The following is a 20,024-nucleotide window of genomic DNA, read 5'->3' as shown; positions in this document are numbered from 1 at the left end:
CAGTCTATGTCTTTTGATTGGGGAATTCAGTCCATTAAAATTTAGTGTTATTACTGTTTCGGTAATACTTTCCTCTACCATTTTGCCTTTTGAATTATATATATCATATTTAATTTTCCTTCTTTCTACACTCTTCTCCACACCTCTCTCTTCTGTCTTTTCGTATCTGACTCTAGTGCTCCCTTTAGTATTTCTTGCAGAGCTGGTCTCTTGGTCACAAATTCTCTCAGTGACTTTTTGTCTGAAAATGTTTTAATTTCTCCCTCATTTTTGAAGGACAATTTTGCTGGATATAGAAGTCTTGGTTGGCAGTTTTTCTCTTTTAGTAATTTAAATATATCATCTCACTGTCTTCTTGCCTCCATGGTTTCTGCTGAGAAATCTACACATAGTCTTATTGGGTTTCCCTTGTATGTGATGGATTGTTTTTCTCTTGCTGCTTTCAAGATCCTCTCTTTCTCTTTGACCTCTGACATTCTGATTAGTAAGTGTCTTGGAGAACGCCTATTTGGATCTATTCTCTTTGGGGTGTGCATTTCTTGGATCTGAAATTTTAGGTCTTTCATAAGAGTTGGGAAATTTTCAGTGATAATTTCTTCCATTAGTTTTTCTCCTCCTTTTCCCTTCTCTTCTCCTTCTGGGACACCTGCAACACGTATATTTGTGCGCTTCATATTATCATTCAATTCCCTAAGCCCCTGCTCAAATTTTTCCATTCTTTTCCCTATAGTTTCTGTTTCTTTTTGGATTTCAGATGTTCCATCCTCCAGTTCACTAATTCTAACCTCTGTCTCTTGAAATCTACCATTGTAGGTTTCCATTTTTTTCATCTCTTCTACTGTATCTTTCATTCCCGTAAGTTCTGTGATTTGTTTTTTCAGACTTTCCATTTCTTCTTTTTGTTCATTCCTTCCCTTCTTCATGTCCTCTCTCAATTTATTGATTTGGTTTTTGAAGAGGTTTTCCATTTCTGTTCGTATATTCAGCATTAGTTGTCTCAGCTCCTGTATCTCATTTGAACTATTGGTTTGTTTCTTTGACTGGGCCATATTTTCAATTTTCTGAGTGTGATCTGTTATCTTCTGCTGGCGTCTGGGCATTTAGTCAGATTTCCCTGGGTGCTGGACCCAACAGGTTGAAAGATTTTTCTGTGAAATCTCTGGGTTCTGTTTTTCTTATCCTGCCCAGTAGGTGGCGCTCGTGGCACTCGTTTGTCTGCGGGTCCCACCAGTAAAAGGTGCTGTGGGTCCTTTAACTTTGGAAAACTCGCACCGTGGGGGAGTTTCGCCAGCCGAAGTGGCTTGGAAGAGTGCCAATCCGAATATCCCAGCCGGCCCAGGGATCCGAACGCGGGGAGGGTCGCTGGCCGCCGCAGCCCGGGAGAGCACCCATCCGAATCTCCTAGCTGGCCCGGGGTGCCAAGCATGGCGGGAGGGCGCCATCCACCACGGCCCGGGGGAGTGCTCCGTTCCCAGCCAGACCGGGAAGCCACGTGTTTGGAAGGGACCCCAGTCACCATTCTCCGCGGCCTGGGAATCTCCGATCCAATTCTCCCCGTTGGTTCTGGGGGCCGCGCATGTGGGGGGGTGCCAGCCGCCGCGGCTTGAGGGGACCGCCTGTCCAATTCTCCCAGCCAGCCCGGGAAGGAGGGAGGGAGGGACTCCGGCCGCCTGCCGCCCCGGCCCGGGGAAGCCCGCGCCCCTCGGCGATCTCACCAGAGCGGGTTCTCCCAGCCAGTCAGCCGTTCCAGAATGGGGTACGCTGTCTTCTTGATCTCTGTCGTGGCTCCGGGAGCTGTTCTGTATCGTTTCTACTCCCCTAGGAGCTGTTCTGGAGGAGGAACTAAGACCCGTGCGTCTTACTAAGCCGCCATCTTCTCTGGAAGTCTCTGTGGGTGGTAACTTTTGATTAGATGATTTCCACGGAGGTGTATCTCTACCCACTGAAGGTGGAGTTGCTACTGGAATCCTTCAAAAGAGGAAACATTTTGGAGAGAGTCACTTTGTGGTAGAGGTCTCTGAAATATTCTTTTGCAGTGGGCAATTCACTGTTATCATTTTCTGGGTTATCCTTCTGGAACACTATAATGTCACCATCCATCAGTTCATCAAGGGCTTTATCAAGAGACATGTCATAGTCCTGGATTCTCTCTGTTAAATTTGGTTTAACTTCCTCATAGAGGATAAGGCTAGTATCTTGGATAAATCCTGCTCTGTCACACATAACTGGGAGCAAGTCACATATTTTACAGGATATTGGCATGTAGATATGCCCAAAGTGATTGAAGTTCCATGTTTTGGGGTCATATATCTTCAAAAATAACATCACATCATGATCTTTATCAAACTTGGGTAATGTTGTGCCACTAGTGGCCAGCTCAGGGTCAACTGTTTCCAGGAATATTGTCCAAGGATTCTTGTTATCACTGAGTTCAATCATTGTTTTATTACTGTCTGCTTCGCTATCTAACATTGCTGGCCATTTTGTTCCATTATTCCTTCCTTGCATGGGCCATAATTGAATTTGATCTTGTGGAAATCCCATGATCTGGGAGAGGCTCTGGACAAACTCTGCAAGAGAGGAGTTTTTCAGCACTTTGAACACAGTATACTTCACTTTTTCTTCATCATACATATCGTTTCCTTGATGGCCACAGAACTGGTCCTCTGTGATGATCTGCACTTGCATATAGAACTGGGCTTCCTGCAGCTCTCTCCACTTCTGAGCCTTGATCCTCTTCTCTTCTTGTAGTTGTTCCACCAACTGCTGAGGAATATCATGGTCTGTGACAGCTTGTAAAACTTCACTCAGCTTTGATTCCCTGATATAAACTAACATATATATGCATTAGTGCAGTGTCGGAGAGAGAGGTCATCATCATGACCCCCGTAATTGTGCTCAATTGCTTCCTCTTTAGTACACCTTGATACCACATCATCATCAAATTTACACCATTTGCCATCCCTTTTGGGGCTCAAATAGACCACAGTGTCCACCGTGATTATCTCTACTGCGAACGAGGACTGCATGGAGAATGTAATTTCCTGGTCCTTAGATCTGTTTTTTGCAAAAATTCATCAAGTGTTAACTGTTCAGGGAACTGAAACCTATCATTGATCTTGATATTTTGGTCTGACTGAGGGTCATACACAAATCTCATCAGCTGTAGATGTAACACTGGTGGCAATGTTAGGAATTTCACACCTTTCTCTGCTTGCTGCAATCCATGCTCCCTGGCATCATATTTATTGTTGCCATCTAGTTGTTCTACTGCCACATAATCCACAAATGATTCAAATATATTTTTCTTTCCTTTTATACTTAGCTGGGTATTATAATAATCTTCTCATCCATCAGATCTATAGTCTTCTTCTTTACACTGGATATAGGACACCATTTTGCCTCTGAATAATTTAGGTATGGTGCCTTCCAAACATGTGCCTTTCATTTTATTCTCTACATTATTAAGCAACACTAGACAAAGCTCCTGAACATCATGTTGCACGAAGCTGTCGAGTGTTTCCCACTCGAATGACTTCGTTAGCTTTTTTGTTCCTACAAGCTTATCACTGTGCTGTAATTCATAGAACACTCTTTGTAATGCTAAAGGGATGCATTTAGATGAATCATCACCTTCTGTTGGCATCATGTACACAGCGTTTCATAGTTGATTTGTGAAAAACGTCTGCAGCAGGCTGTTCATGTAATAAGTTGCTCCCTGATTCTTTAAACCTACATAGCCCGTGTGCTTCTTTGAATCCCATGCAACTCCATGGGGAGCATTGGCCTGCATGAAGACTTCAAAAGTAACTTTGTCATCATCTATAAAACCTTTATCAGGATCAGTCACTTCATTCCAGGCCATAAAACTTGAAAATCCCCAATCATTTTCTTTATGAAAGAACAAATGACTAATACGACGGCTGAATGACTTATCATCATCTCTGTAATTTATAATCTTCAGCACTGCCTGTGCATGACAAGACCATGACTTGGAATCACATTCAGCACTGCACTGGAGAAAGAATCCTATGCTCTTTTACTGTGGTCTGTCTGGATCAAAGTGTGGCATCACCATAACTTCCATGGTAGACTTTGCACAAAACAGGGAGGGCTCAGAACTGACTCACTCAACCTGCTGAAGTGCTCCACAGTGAACTAAAACGTGGCCTCAGAGCACCAACTGGTGTCATCCTCCATGTCCTCCTCGGTGGTGGTGTGTCCATTGCTCATGGCTACATTCCCGTTGATAACAGGGTTTTGAGTAATTCTTGGTGGGTCATCAGTATCTTCAACTTGTCTTTTGTTGCAGCTTCTCCAGCTGAAGTGTCCAAGCAGACACAGGGACTGGAAGCTGGTGCTGGGGACACTGGGGGAAGTTCCCTGGGAAGACACTGAGGTTTGCACATCAGGCAAGGCTTGTAGCTCTGGACTGGTGTCTGCTTCCAAAGTGACCTCAACAGCACCAAGAGACTCATGGAAGCGAGAGCTCTGGGGCTTCACGAGTGTCCTTCATTCATCCAGAGAGATCCAAAGCAGCTTGGCATATCTCACCTCAGCACTCGCAGCTTACCCCAGGCCTTTAGAGATGCAGAAAGGAATTACCCCAGGGAAAGATGTTGGAACCCAGAAGCCTGGACAAAAGGCCGGCAGAGAACACCCTGTGCCTTCCCACATAAGAAAGAACCTCAGTCGAAAGTTAGCTGCCTTTCCTCTGAAGAACTAACAAAATAAATCCCCTTTTATTAAAAGCCAATCTGTCTCTGGTGTGTTGCATTCTGGCAGCTAGCAAACTGGAACAACCCTAAAGAACATTAAAGAGAAAATAAATTTAAAGGGAGAAAAAAACTGAGCTGCCATTACCACCATCCATTACCAAAATTTTCCCATCACGCCCTAGTTTGATACTGCTAGAATGCAGTATACCAGGAACAGAATGGCTTTTAAAAAGGAGAATTTAATAAATTGTAAGTTAACAGTTTCTAGGCCATGGAAATGTCCCAATTAAAGCAAGTCTATAGAAATGTCCAATCTAAAGCATCCAGGGAAAGATGACTTAATTCAAGAAGGCTGATGAAGTTCAGGGTTTCTCCGTCATCTGGAAAGTCACATGGCGAACGTGGGTTCATCTGCTAGCTTCTTCTCCAGATCCCAAGGAGGCGCTTTCCTTCTTCATCTCCAAAAGTCACTGCTGGTGGACTCTGCTTCATGGTTCTGTGGTCTTCTCTCATCCTTCCCTGCTCTCTCTGAATCTCCTGTCATTCTCTTTTATAGGATTCCAGTAAACTATCATGTCCCATGTAGAATGGGTGGAGACACAATTCCACCTAACCAAGTTTTATACCCACATTTGATTGAGTCACACCTTCATGGAAATAATCTAATTAAAGTTTCTAACATACAGTCCTGAATAGGAATTAGAAGAAACCATTGCTCTCACAAGATTGTTTAGGATTAAAACATTGCTTTTTTAGGTACTTAAAGCCTTTCCAACTGGCGCATTCCACTCTCTGGACCCTAAAAAAGATATTTTCCCCATATACAAAATACATTCATTCCATAACAATATCAGAGAATCTTAAACCATTTCAGTTCATTAATATTACAAATGCAATACAAAGTCAGGAACAGTACAAAATTTCATAAAAGTTAGTTACAGGCATGGTCTGTTCTAAGGCAAAATTTTTCTCTAGCTCTGGACTTGTAAGACTCAGAAAAAGTTATTTGCTGCCAACATACAAAGGAGGAACAGTCATAGGATACATATATCCATTTCCATAGAGAGGAAGGCACACAGGGGTCACTAGATCCATACAGTTTCAAAAACCCACAGGGCAAAGTCCATTAGATTTCAAAGTCTGGGAGTCATTTATCTTTGGGGCTTTAGAAAGCAGCAGTCCAACCCTTTCCAAGGGCATACACAGTAGCCCACTTCTCTCCAAATGCAACCTTGTGGGACATTAGGGAGTCTACCTTTTTCACGGCTCCACCCTCTCCAAGCATTGGGGCCACACCCAGGCTCTCTGCCATCTCCAGGGCACATGCTCAACCCCTCCACATGGTGTCAACCAGGCTCTCCCCAAACCCCAAGGAATGCGCTCCACCCTCCACAAGGCCTGAGGCAATATGACTCTTCCAGTGCAACGAGGTGGGAGAAACATACTCAGCTCTGAGGGCAAACTCACCCTTTCCCTGTGCTTGGATGGGTCTGCTCTCCTGACCCAAGGCTGCCTAACTTCAGACCTCAGCCTCCATGGTTCTGCCTCTGAAATTATTTTACATCCACATTGTCCCTTTTCTGAGCCCCCCAGCTGACTGGCAGCAGCTCTGTTTATACAGGTCCCAGAGTATTCTCATTGGCTTTCTATGCAGTAGCCTCAGATCATGCCCATCAGATATAAGGAGTTTCCACAAATCCTTCCTGGATAACTCCATATCCAATCTTGGTTTTCTCTGAAATGGCTGACTGATTCCACATTTGGTTAAATCCTCAAGTGGGGCACCACCTTCTGGGGTCTCCCATCCTGGAAACCCAGAATTTTTCAGAACATTCAGGTTTCTTTGTATCCGAGAGTTCGGTTCTCAGCTTATCTCTTCCTGTCACATTTCACTATAAGCTGCGAGGAGAAACCGGGCTGCACCTTCCACATTTAATTTGCAGATCTCTTCTGCTAAATACCCAAGTTTATGGCTTTTAAAATATGCCTTCTAGCAAAAGCCACTAGTCAACTTTGCCAGATTATCTGCCATTTTAAAACAAGGATCACCTTCCTTCCAGTCTGCAATAACACATGCCTCATTTCTGTCTAAAGCCTGATCAGATGTATCTTTAGAGTCCACATCTCTACCAACAGTCTCTTCAAAGCATTCTAGGCCTTCTCTATCAAGCTTCTCATGACTCCTCCAGATTCTTCCCCTTATCCATTTAAAAAGCTGTTCCAACATGTTTAGTATTTGCAAATTGCAGCAGCACCCCACTTCTGGAACCAAGTTGTGTTAGCTAGGGTTCTCTAGAGAAACAGAATTAGCAGGAGATATCTGTAGATACAAGACTTATAATAGTGTCTCACATAACCATTGGGATGCAGAGTCCAGAGTCTGCAGGACAGGCCACAAGCTGGTAGCCGATGAAGGTCCTCAACAAACTCTCAGAAGAGGCTGGCTGGGCAACCATGGGAATGCAAGGATCCGAGGTCTGTAGGGCAGGCTGTGAAGCTAGTGACTCCAGTGAAGGGTCTGGACAAACTCAACAGAAGAGGGTCACCAGCTGAAACAGGAAGAGTAACTGTGTTCCTTAAAAGGCTTCTAGTGATTAGATTAAATGTCACTCATGGCAGAAGACACTCCCTGTAGCTTATTACAAATGCAATTCAGCTGTGGATGCAGTCAAAATAATCATGCCTTAAGTCCATGAAACATCCAATAGACAGCCCAGCACTTGCCCAACCAGACAACTGGGTATCACCTGGCCATGACACCCCCAAAAAAATTTTGTACCAATTAAGCATTAATTCCCCATTCCCTACCTACCCCTAGCCCTTGGTAACCTGTATTCTAGTATCTTCTATGATTATGAATATCCCAATTATTTCATATCAGCAAGATCATACAATATTTGTCCCTTTATATTTGGCTTATTTCACTCAACCTATCTTCAAGGTTCATCCATATTGTTGCATGTATCAGAACATCATTCCTTTTACAGCTGAATAATCACTTCTATGTATATACATTTGTTAATCTGTTGATGGACATTTCTGTTGCTTCTATCTCTTGGCAACTGAATAATGCCACCATGAATATCAGAGGGCTATAGGAATCTTGCTTGCTTTGATACCAACTTAACTTCAATAGTATACAAAAACTTCCTATTACCCTTCAGTTACTTCACCTTTATATAGTTGTTACAAATTACACGTTTACACATTACATTCAAAACTACTGATTTGTGTTTTATGCATTTTCATTTTAGATTTGTAAGAAATTAAAATGGAGTTACAAGCCAAATATATAATAGGATTGACATTCATATTTACACGTTATTACCTTTTATGTAGCATCCATCCTTTTTTTTTCAACCTGTAGAACTCCCAGCATCTTTTGTAGGACCAGGCTAGTAGTGATGAACTCTGCTTTTGTTTATCTGGGAATGTCTTAATCTCTCCCTCATTTTTGAAACACAGTTTTACCAGATATAGAATTCTTGGGTGGCAACTTTTTGTTCCCTGCATTTTAAACATATCATCACACTGCCTCCTTGTCTTATGGTTTCCAATAAGAAATTAGCATTTAATCTTATTGAGACTGTCTTCTAGGTGACATGTTGTTTCTCTCTTGTGACTTTTAGAATTCTGTCTATATTATTGGCATTCAACAATTTGATTATATGTTGCAGTGTGCCTCTATTTGGCTTTATCTTACTTGGAGTGTACTGGGTGAGTTTTTCAGGTCTTTTAAATTTGGGAAGTTTTCAGCCTCAGTAATTATTTCCTTGAATTATCTCTTTGTCAAGCTTTCTTCTCCTGGGACTCCCACAATGCATATATTGGTATGCTCAATGGTTCCCATAGGTTCCTTAGGATTTACTCACTTTGCTTAATCCTTTTTTCCTTTTGCTTCTCAAAGTGGATGATTTCAGTGGTCTCATGTTCAGTTCACAGATGCCTTCTTCTACAGTCCAATTTTCTGTTAAACCCAATTAAAGAATTTTTCATTTCTGTTAGTTATTTTTCATTACTGTTACAATTTCCAACGTTCTACTGATATACTTTTCATGTTCATTATTCATTTTCTTAATGTCTTTTACTTCTTTGCATGTTTCCCTTGAGCTCTGAGCATAGTACCTTTTTTTATAGAAGCATTTTTTTCTTTTTTAAAAAATATTTTTATTGTAAACAAATACACAAACATGCTATACAAGGTGTACAATGAATGGCTCACAATATCATCACATAGTTGTGTATTCATTATCATGATCATTTTTAAAACTTTTTTATTTTTGTAAATACCAAAAAACACAAAGCAAATGCAAACATTCCTACTTTGATCATTCTGTTCTGCATATATAATCAGTAATTCACAATATCATCACATAGCTGCATATTCATCATCATAATCATTTCTTGGAACATTTGTATCTATTCAGAAAAAGAAATAAAATGAAAACCCAAAAAAAATTATACATACCATACCCCTTACCCCCCCTTCATTGATCACTAGCATTTCAAACTAAATTTATTTTAACATTTGTTCCCCCTATTATTTATTTTTATTCCATATGTTCTACTCATCTGTTGACAAGGTAGATAAAAGGAGCATCACACACAAGGTTTTCACAACCACAAAGTCACACTGTTAAACCTTTATCATTATTCAATCATCATCAAGAAACAGGGCTACTGGAACACAGCTCTACATTTTCAGGCAGTTCTCTCTAGCCTCTCCATTACATCTTGAATAACAAGGTGATATCTACTTAATGTACCTCCAGGATAACCTCTCAACTCTGTTTGGAATCTCTCAGCCATTGCCACCTTGTCTCATTTCACTCTTCCCCCTTTTGGTCAAGAAGGTGTTCGCAATCCCTTGATGCTGAGTCTCAGCTCATTCTAGGATTTCTGTTCCACGTTGCCAGGAAGGTCCACATCCCTGGGAGTCATGTCCCACATAGTCAGGGGAAGGGTGGTGAGTTTGCTTGTTGTGTTGGCTGGAGAGGGAGACCACATCTGAGCAACAAAAGAGGCCCTTTTGGGGGTGACTCTTAGGCCTAAATTTTAAGTAGACTTGATCTATCCTTTGTGGGGTTAAGTTTCATATGAACAAACCCCAAGACTGGGGTCTCAGCCTATAGCTTTGGTTGTCCACACTGCTTGTGAGAATATCAAGAATTCTACTTGAGGAAGTTGAAGTTCTCCCTGTACTCACCATTCTTTGCAAATACTTTTCTACTCACTGATCAAATCACTCTGGGATTCATCAGACCATCACTCTGGACAAACCAACAAAATCTCATGTCCTACCCAAGGTTCCAAGTACTTATGGCGTTCAATCAGCTATCTACATAAGTTATATTAGAAAATGCACTAGTCAAAATATAAATTTTGTACCAAATAAGCATTTTTTGCTTTAGTCTCACACATAAGTTGAAATTTTAAAATATTACCATCTATTTTCAGCATCCTACAGTAATGACATTCCTTTGTTCTTCCTCATGCAAAAACATTTTTAAAATTTGTACATTTAGTCACATAGTAGCATTTTTAAAAAGTCTTTTTTGGTATGTTGCAGGTCTGGTCCTTCTTACAGATTGTTTCTGATGGTTTCATCTCCTTTATCTGGATCATCACTTCCATTTCTTTGTATATCATGTAATCTTTTGTTGAAACCTGAATATTTTGATATTTTAATTATATTGTCAAAATTTAAACTCTCAGGCATTTTTTCCTTTTGTGCTGGTTTGAAAAGAAGCATGCCCCCTAAGAAAAGCCATGTTTTAATATAAATCCCAGTTCATAAAGGTAGAATAATCTCTATTCAATACTGTATGTTTGAAACTGTAATGAGATCATCTCCCTGGTTGATGTGATTTAGTTAAGAATGGTTGTTAAACTGGATTAGGGGATGACATGTTTCCACCCATTTGAGTGGGTCTTGATTAGTTTCTGAAGTCCTATGAAAGAGGAAACATTTTGGAGAATGAGAGATCCAGAGAGATTCAGAGAGAGTGACACTACGAAGCAGAGAGTCCATCAACCAGCGATCTTTGGAGATGAAGAAGGAAGATGCCTCCCGGGGAGCTTCATGAAACAGGAAGCCAGGAGAGAAAGCTAGCAGATGACGCCGTGTTCACCATGTGCCCTTCCAGCTGAGAGAGAAGCCCTGACTGTGTTTGCCACGTACCTTCTCACTTGAGAGAGAAACCCTGAACTTCATCGGCCTTCTTGAACCAAGGTATCTTTCCCTAGATGCCTTTGATTGGACATTTCTTTAGACTTGTTTTAATCGGGACATTTTCTAGGCCTTAGAACTGTAAACTAGCAACTCATTAAATTCCCCTTTTTAAAAGCCATTCCGTTTCTGGTATATTGCATTCCAGCAGCTAGCAAACTAGAAAACCTTTTATATAGGAAATGTTATATTAGGGCTTTCCTTGAAGATTAGGGAAATCTTTTTTTTGCTAACCAAAAAATTTTTTTAAAAAAACACCTTTTCCAGTCTGTGTAAGGTGACCTGTGCCTATACTCTCCTTCAGGGCCAATCCATAGAATGAGTTTAGAGAATTACTCAAGGCCAAAGCATGGGATCCTCCCTAATCCTTTCACATCTTATCTTGGGCATGTCCAAGTGCCCCTAGTGATTCCCTGATCTATATGGACATGAGTATCCCTTCTTTCTTAGGAAACAGTTTCCTTGCTGGCTTGGATACTACAGTGTAAGTCCTACAGCTAGCATTCTCTTGCCCTAGGTAACCATGGCTTGACTGATTTACCATCATGTTCTACAGGAGAGCTCCATAAACTGCCCTTTACATACAGTGCAGAGTCTGGAATAGCAAATTTACTACTGATTCTGTCACTCAGGGCATCACCAGACACTGGGCCAGACATCTATGCTTCCAGTATGTGCAGAAAGATTACTCTGCTCCGTCTGGATCTGGCACCAGGGATCCATGCACTGGGAACGCAGCTAGCTCCACACCAAGGTTGTGAGTAGTTAGCCAGGGCACCACAAAATCCTCCTGCTTTTAGGTTGTCTTTTTATTGATTCAGGGCTTGTCCTTACTCCAATCCTTTAAAGGTTTTCTGGAGCTTTGAGTAAGATGTTTCTGCAGGTTCTTGCTGGCTGTTCAAAACTTCTGAGAAGTTGAAGCCCTGAAGCTTCTCCTCTACCATCTTGATCAGGAAGGGCCCACCTTTTGATTTTTTAGGGTTGTTGGTGAAGCCTGTACCCACTCTGATCATGATCCTTTGTATATGATTTACCTCCCAGGTTTGTCTTCTTCTTAATCCCTAGTGTGAAATTCCATGATTATGTATTTGGTATGGAAGTTTTTTCTTTTTCTTTGAAACTTTTATAAACAGATGCTCCCTTCTTCCCTCATCCCCTGGCAACCTCTAACCAATACTGATTACTGAGTCCATCTGAAGAGACACACTAATCTTTTCCACTTTAATTTCAATGTTATTAAATATTAATTTTTATAGACTTAATACTTTGTTTCTCAGTATTATATACAACTAAAGTCATGTAAAACCTAATTGTAACAACTGTATGTACACAACTTATATGAGATATAATGTTGGTATGTGAATCAATTCTATCATTGAAAGCATGAGAAGTAAAGAAGAAAGTGGAGGAATACTGGTAACTCATGTTTCATCTCAACTGGACCTGGTAGAGCCTGGGAAACAGAGAAAATGGAGAAGGAACAAGAAGGTCCAAATTAAAAATTGTGACTATGTCTAACCACTGACTATTACATGTAGTCATTTTAACATGGCTTTGTTAGAATGTGTTTACCCTTTGGTTACTGTAAGATGGAAATTCTCAGGTGGCCATCTGATGCTAAGGAAAAAACCAGGTATCTCAAATGGATTTAATACAGGCCAGGAGAACTGTTCATATTAACACAACTGTTAAAATTACTAAAACCTGATTATTAGGTAATAAAATTGAAGCTATGCATACCTGACAACTTATCAATAGCATCAGTCCTAGAGAGTCATTGCAGACATTCTTGCAAAAAAACAAGAAGATACCTAGAAAAATGCTCACAACAGAGTTGTCTGAAGTCTCAAAAATGGGCAATACTGAAATGTATAAATTATGGCATTAGCATACAATTAAGTAATACACTCTAGTGACATATCCACAGTCAGACACAATATCAGGGACTGGATATCCCCTCCTATCTGAATCATTTCATAGAACAACAAAAATTGAAACAATTGTTTGCAAGACAATGGATATAAAAAAATAGATAGTGCTATGGATGGAAAATAAAGTGAGTCCTACAACTGTCATCACTTACTGTCTGGAGTTCCCAGGTAATGACACAATAAGAAGGGACTCTATATAATCCTGAAAACTCACAAAGACATTACAAAGTGTTAAAAGTCTACCTCAATACTCTTCATGAACATGAACGCAAAAAGTCTTAAGGTGATTAGCAAATATGAGTCAAAAGTATACAGAAAGTTAATACATCAGACCAAGTTGCGTACTCCCCAAAAATGCAAGATTGGTTTATGATTTGAAAATTAGTCAATGTAAATGAGAGTATTAACAGAATGAAGGGGAAAACCCTATGATTATTGACATAGATGGAAAAACACAACAAAATTCAACAAATATGCTTGGTAAAAACTATCAGTAAAAAAACGAAAACAGGACCTAAAAATCTGATAAGGAGACTATATGAAAAACCTACAATTCATGTAACATTTAATGACAAAATATGGAAGACTTTTCCCCTAAGACTGTGAGCAAGGCAAAGGTGCCAGCCTTTACCAATACTGCTCAACATTGTCCAGGAGATCACTGCAATGGCAATAAGGAAAAAATGAGTCATAAAGATCAGAAAAGGAAAAGTTAAACCATCTCCCCTTACAAATAAAATTGAAGGAATCTACAAACAAACTAAAAGAACCAGTAAGTAAAATTCCAAGGAGACAGAATGAATATAAGAGAAAGGTACAAAATTCATTAGCATTTCCATGTACTATCAGCAAATAACTGAAAAAGAACTTCAACCCTTACTAATACAATCAATACACAAAAAAAGAGATTGAAATAGATATAACTCTGAAGGGTAAAGCTACAAAATAGCTAAAAATCATGACGGAAATTCTATTACATGGGAATCACAAATATTTCTTAGAACCCAAGAGCACAAGCATTTAAAAAATATTTGCAAAACATGTATTTGTCAAACTCTTATAATTAGAATACCCAATTATAAAAATAATTAGATTTCCACAGATACTTGACAAAAGAGGATACAGCCAGTAAGTTCATGAAAAGAAGCACATGAATAGTCACCAGGAAATTGTAAATTAAAGGGCCATGTGAAATCACCATATGCAAACTGAAATAGCTAAATTTTTAAATACTGACAGACCAAAGTATTGACAGGGTGTTGGAACAAGTAGAATTAACAATTTTACTTTTTGTTTTTTGTTTTTAGCATTTTCCACTATGGAGTCTATAATGTCGAGTAAGGTGAGAGCTGCATCTAAAGGACTTCCCACATTCATTGCAGTCAAAGGGTTTTTCACCAGTATGAATTCTCTTATGTTGATGAAGTGATGAAGAAGTGTTAAAGGCCTTTCCATATGCATGGCATTCATAGGATCTCTCTCCACTAGGTGTTCTTTTATAAGTAACAAGGGAAGAGTGAGTACTGAAGGCTTTCTCACATATACAGCATTCATAAGGTCTCTCTCCTATATGACTCCTCCTATGAACAACAAAACTGGATCTACAGGTAAAGGATTTTCTGCATTCCTTACAGTCATATGGTTTCTCACCTGTATGAATTCTTCTGTGTAGAGTAGGTTGCACGACCCAAGGGAAGATCTTCCCACAGTCCTTACACTGATACGATTTCTCTCCAGTGAACTCTCTGATGTACAATCAGGGAAGAGAGACATACAAAGGGCTTCTTACACTTACTACATTCATAGGGATTTTCTCCAGAATGAATTTTCTGATGTCTAATAAGTGGTGCATTTTGAGTGAAAGCTCTGTCACACTCTTTACATTATATGAATTTTCTCCAATATGAATTCTCTGGTGATCAGTAAGGGCTGAGGAATGGCTGAAGGATTTCCCACGTTCATTGCACACATGGTACTTTTCTCTGGTGTTAAGTACACTGATGCTGAGTGAGGTTAATCATTTGGCTGAAGGTTTTCCTACATTCTTTACATTCATAAGGTTTCTCACCTGTGTGAATTCTCTGATGCTGAGTAAGGTGTGCTCTCTGATTGAAGGATTTTCCACATTCATTTTATTTATAGGGTCTCTCTCCAGTGTGAATTCTTTGATGTTGAGCGAAAGCTGAATGATGACCGAAGTATTTACCATGATCTGAACACTCATAAAATTTTTTTGTATATAATTTCTATGATGGAAAGTGAGGTGGGTATGTTGGCAGTAAAAATTTTCACATTCCTTACATATGTTTCCCGTATGTTTTATCACCATATCACACTGGGATACTTCATTAATATCATTTTTTGTAGATAACTCCTTAATTTCCACATCTGAAAATAGCAAGAAAACAAAGCTAAGAATAGAAATAAATTAAACTAATTTAAAGCATCTATGCCTTTTAATCTTTGAATCTCATTGTTAGGAATCTACTCTAGAAATGAAGATACCAGTTTTTTAAGGATATACTGAGAATGTTTATTGAAAATAATAAGCTGAGTATCCCATCTAACTAATCATGGTATATTTTTTCCCTAGAACAAAATCAGCTACTAAAAAAAGGCTGAACTTCAGCTATATCTTCATACCCACAGGAATGATGTATTATGAAATGAGTGAGTTATAGACATATAAATTAAGTTATATATCATTTTTTATGAAACACAAAAAGCTAAAAATAGTAGTTGTGTATGGTTATGAATGTATTAACAATACCAATTAATGAGTACAGCTTTGGGACTTAGGATGAATCTCTAGTTTAGTACAGAAAAATATCAATATAATCTTAGAATTATAAGATAAAAGGAATATACACATAAAATAGAAACAATCTTAGAATTATAAAAGAAGTAATCAAGAGCAAAGATGGTATAAATACTTAGTGAAGAGACTGTTAGGTAAACAGGAAAACACATTAAAATATCAAAATGCCCAGGTTTTGACAAAGATTACAAAACATACAAAGAAAAAGGAAGTGATAGCTCAATCAAAAACAGAATATTAAAGCATCAGAAACCATCAATGAGGACCAGACCTGGAACAAAACAGGCAAGGACCTTCAAAAAAATAATCCTAAATATACTCATGAAGCTAAAGAAAAATGTGTAAAAAGAACTAAAGGATATTTTTGAAGTGACAGATGAATAAAAAAGAATGTCAATAAAAACATAGAAATTGTAAAAAGGAATCAAACAGAGCTGAAGACCAAAGTAACAAATCAAAAATTCCCTAGAGGGGTTTAACAGCAGATGAGAGTTAGAAGAAGATATAATCAGTGAACTTGTAGACAAGAGGCCTGAAGTCATGGCAGGATTGTATCTTTTTAACAAAACCCAACCTGAGATTGCTATCCTTAGAAAGTCCTGCTTGCAAGGTTGTCTCTTGACTGGCCTCTCGGAACTTGGAATTTGTGATGGATTCTACCATTTCCAGAACTGTTACAAATGACGTCCTGTGCCTAAACAGTTTGCACAATGTGGTGTATCCTAAATGCCTGCTTTCCTTCTGGGAGTCTGGAATTTTGGCACATACTAGATAAACGTACCTATGTGATCAGCCCCTGATAAAAACACTGAGTACTGAGCCTCTAATGATCCTGGCAGACATTATCTCTCACATTTTGTTACAACTCATGATAGAGTAATTAAACATTTTCTGTGTGACACCACTGCAATAAAAGTTTGCATCTTGTTTCCTCCAGAGCTTGCCTCATAAGCCTTTTCCTTTGGCTGATTTTGATTTATATCTTTTGGCTATAATAAATCTTAGCCATGAATATTAGTAATATTTGTCCATTGAATATTCCTAGCAAGTCACTGATACTAGGGGTAGTCTTGGGGACCCCCAACATGGACAGTTTTAAAAATGGAATAAATGTTTATTAATGGATAAATGATCAATGAATACACTGATTTAGGTAAATAATCATGCAGGGCATTGTACAGTAAAGAACAGCAGAAAGAAGAGTTTTGTTAAAACACAAAGACTTAATGCAATAGAAAATGAAAACAGGATAAGCTAGACTTTGTTCCTACGTTAGTCTCTACTGCTCCAACAAGACAGTAGATGGTTCCAGGATTTAAAAATAAGATGCCACTGTTGGAACCAAAAATAAGACAATTTACCTGCGCTATGGGAGCTGATCCTCACTTTGCAGGGTCCCGATCTTGAGGAAGTACAGAGGCCTTAGAATGCAGAGCTAAGAAGAAGGAAACCTAAGAGACCAGGCTCTCAAAACCACTGCCACCCCCAAACCAAGTCCCTGTACAACCTCCAAGAGTGTAAGACTTCACTATGAAAACCACCTCACAGTTTACTGTGCAGCTTGACTCCCCAACAGGCTACGGGGCCCTTTGCAATGGCCTCAGTCGCCTACTCCGGGACAGAATCTTAAAGTAATAAAAATGAGCTCAATAATATGCACTGGGAGCATAAACCCTGGTGGCGTCTCCCACAATCGCCGCTGTCACACACACACACACACACACACACACACACACACGGTCTCCCCACGGGACTGGGAGCATAAACCCTGGTGGCGTCTCCCACAATCGCCGCTGTGCCACACACACACACACACACACACACACACGGCCTCCCCACGGGACACCGACCTCTCCGCCCCGCGGGAAGCGCAGGCCTCCCTGCGGGTCCCGCCCAAGCGCCGGGGGCCTTCTGGAAGTCGTCGAGGCTGCGCGTGCGCAGGCGCAGTGCCAACGGACACTGTCCCGGGTCTAGGGTCCCGTGGGTTCTTTCAGCGAGGTGGGGTGTAAGGCCCAGAGTTTCTGGGTTGACACACGAGCCGGCTTGCCTTATCAGACCGCGGCGGGGGCGAAGTGGTCGGCCTCAGCACCCAGCGCGCGCACGTACCGCTAGCCTTCCGCACTTGTCTCCAGAGCGGGTGCAGGCGGCCTTACAGAGTTCCCACGCGCAGACGCAGCAGTATCTGTGTAGGCGTGGCTTCAGCGAATGCGTTTCCGCCTTCTGAGGAGGGTTCGACTGCGCAAGCGCCGGTCGTCCTAGGGGCGGGGCTTTGTACCTACCGAAAGGGACACGGGAAGACTGCGCAGGCGCTTAGAGACCCACTGGTTTCTGAGCAGGCAGACGCTTGTCCAGAACCCGGTGCAGGCTTCCGTGGGCGTGGGAGTGTGTCTGAGACTCTGTTTTCTGTGCGTTTCGTGACTGCCCCTATGTGGTTATGTGACTGGGTGTGTGAGATCCGTTAAGCTTATTTGTAGGTGTTTTGTGGAAAATTATTGAGCTGCAGAGAGCCTGTATGTTTTGTGAACTTTTTTGCTAATCATTCAGCTTCCAGAGTTTCAGTTTGGTCTTAGGTAACATGGATAATATTTCTTAGCTAACAGAGTTAGGAGCATTAAATGCTTGTAATAGCGCCTAGCATAAGATAAGAGTAAGGGGAAGATGTGCTTCAAAGCAAAACAGTGCCTTGCAGGTTATCTGATTCAAGTCTTTCATGGGTTTTTAACTATTTTACAACTAAGTAAGCCGTGAGTAACTTATAGTAATGCACGTCCTTCCTTATCTACACAAAAATAAATTCTGTCCTGGGAGGCTCAGTTGACTTCCATCGTCCATTGTGGAAGAGGCCAGTTTTGCCTTCATTTGCGCTTTCATTTCAATATTCCTGATCAATAAATGACTTTTGGTGGGAGATTCTCTCTTAAACTTGTTTTAGCATCTCGCTGTTTTCCTCATTAACGAATTAAAGTTCGTTCACTTTCATATCTGTATGAGATTCATGGTAATACCTTTTGTTTTGAAAAGTATGTTTAAGGGCAGCAAAGAATTTTAGTTGCTCTAGTTTTTAAACATGTTGTATAGGCGTGTGTGTGTGTGTACGACCATGTGTAACTTTGTGTGCAAAAATAAAGATATATTTATGCATTTCTTATGTAGCACATTGAGTTGTAGAATCCCAGAGGTAGATGTTTATTATCAGGCCCATTTTACAGATGTGAAGACTTAAGTCACTGATGTTTGAGGAATCCAACAGTTCTATATATTGTTGGGGAGCAGGAGGGAGATAAATGATATTCCCTCAACTAAAGAAATAGCCTTCAGGTCTAGAAGAAGTGAAATTAGTATGAAGCCTTGAGTTAGGAACTCTGCCCATAGTCTAGAATTGGCATTCTGTCAGACCTCTGCATGAAAAATTATACCATCTGGAGGACCAGAGAACTTTTTTAAGACTTGTGATTTGATCCAATTTTCCCAAAACCACATGACCTCAAATGAAGTAATAAATGAGTGTAAGAACTAAGTGTTCTTGTTTATGAGCATATTTTCTGCAAAGAATTCACTAAATTGATATCTTGCAGAAGCTACGGGAGAAGCTACTATGTGCATCCCAACTCGGGCCTAGGGGCCTCCTTGAAAATGGAATGTTTTGCTTTCTGCAAGACTTCGGTTTCAGTATCAACTCTGGCACATAAATCTATCAAATTAGGAAAATTGAATCTCTATTTCATGGTTGTGTAGGTTAAGAAAGACAATACGCAAAAGGCTTATCTCAGATTTACTATCAGTATTACTGTTATTAAATGTGGAGTTGACTTCAGCAAACTTGATTTACATATTTGAGAAACTATAAAACATGGCATGGAATTGTACTTTCAGGCCACTAAATCTAACGAATAATTCAGACTCTGTTCCAGAAATCTCATGATTTCATTTTCAAAATGAAATTGATCGATTACGTTGACCCCTATTCTGTTTTTCTGACTCTGCAGTGGGCTGAATACCAAAATCATCCTGACACGTATAGGTGTGTCTGGGTATCTGTGTATGTGTCCCATACCAAGAGACAAATCTTTTTAAAGAAATGCTTTATTGAAGTATAATTCACATACAGTAAATTGCACAAATCTTAAAGTATAGTATGATAAATGTTTACACGTGTATATAACCATGTGACCATCACATGGAAGGTAGAGAATATTTCCCTTTCTCCAGAATATTCCCTTGAGCTCCTTTCCATTCAGCAACCCTAGAGTAACCACTATTGTAGTATAAATCCCCATTGAATAGTTTGCCAGTTCTTAGCCTTCTTAGAAAGAAATACAGTATGTATT

General features: G+C 40.0%; 1 pseudogene across 1 annotated transcript; it reads right to left on the bottom strand.

Moving 5' to 3' along the window:
- Nucleotides 1-1,137: 1,137 nt before the first annotated feature.
- LOC143658548 (ubiquitin carboxyl-terminal hydrolase 7 pseudogene) lies at nt 1,138-17,857 on the bottom strand (annotated as a pseudogene). Its single transcript, XR_013163244.1, has 4 exons — nt 17,547-17,857; nt 17,058-17,131; nt 14,947-15,266; nt 1,138-8,685 (listed from the first exon to the last, which is right to left on the bottom strand). The product of XR_013163244.1 is annotated as a ubiquitin carboxyl-terminal hydrolase 7 pseudogene (transcript).
- Nucleotides 17,858-20,024: the final 2,167 nt, after the last annotated feature.

This window comes from Tamandua tetradactyla, chromosome 16 (assembly GCF_023851605.1).
Source record: "Tamandua tetradactyla isolate mTamTet1 chromosome 16, mTamTet1.pri, whole genome shotgun sequence".
Taxonomy (NCBI): domain Eukaryota; kingdom Metazoa; phylum Chordata; class Mammalia; order Pilosa; family Myrmecophagidae; genus Tamandua; species Tamandua tetradactyla.
Note: the sequence above shows the minus strand (reverse complement) of the source record. Positions and strands in the feature narration are given on the sequence as shown.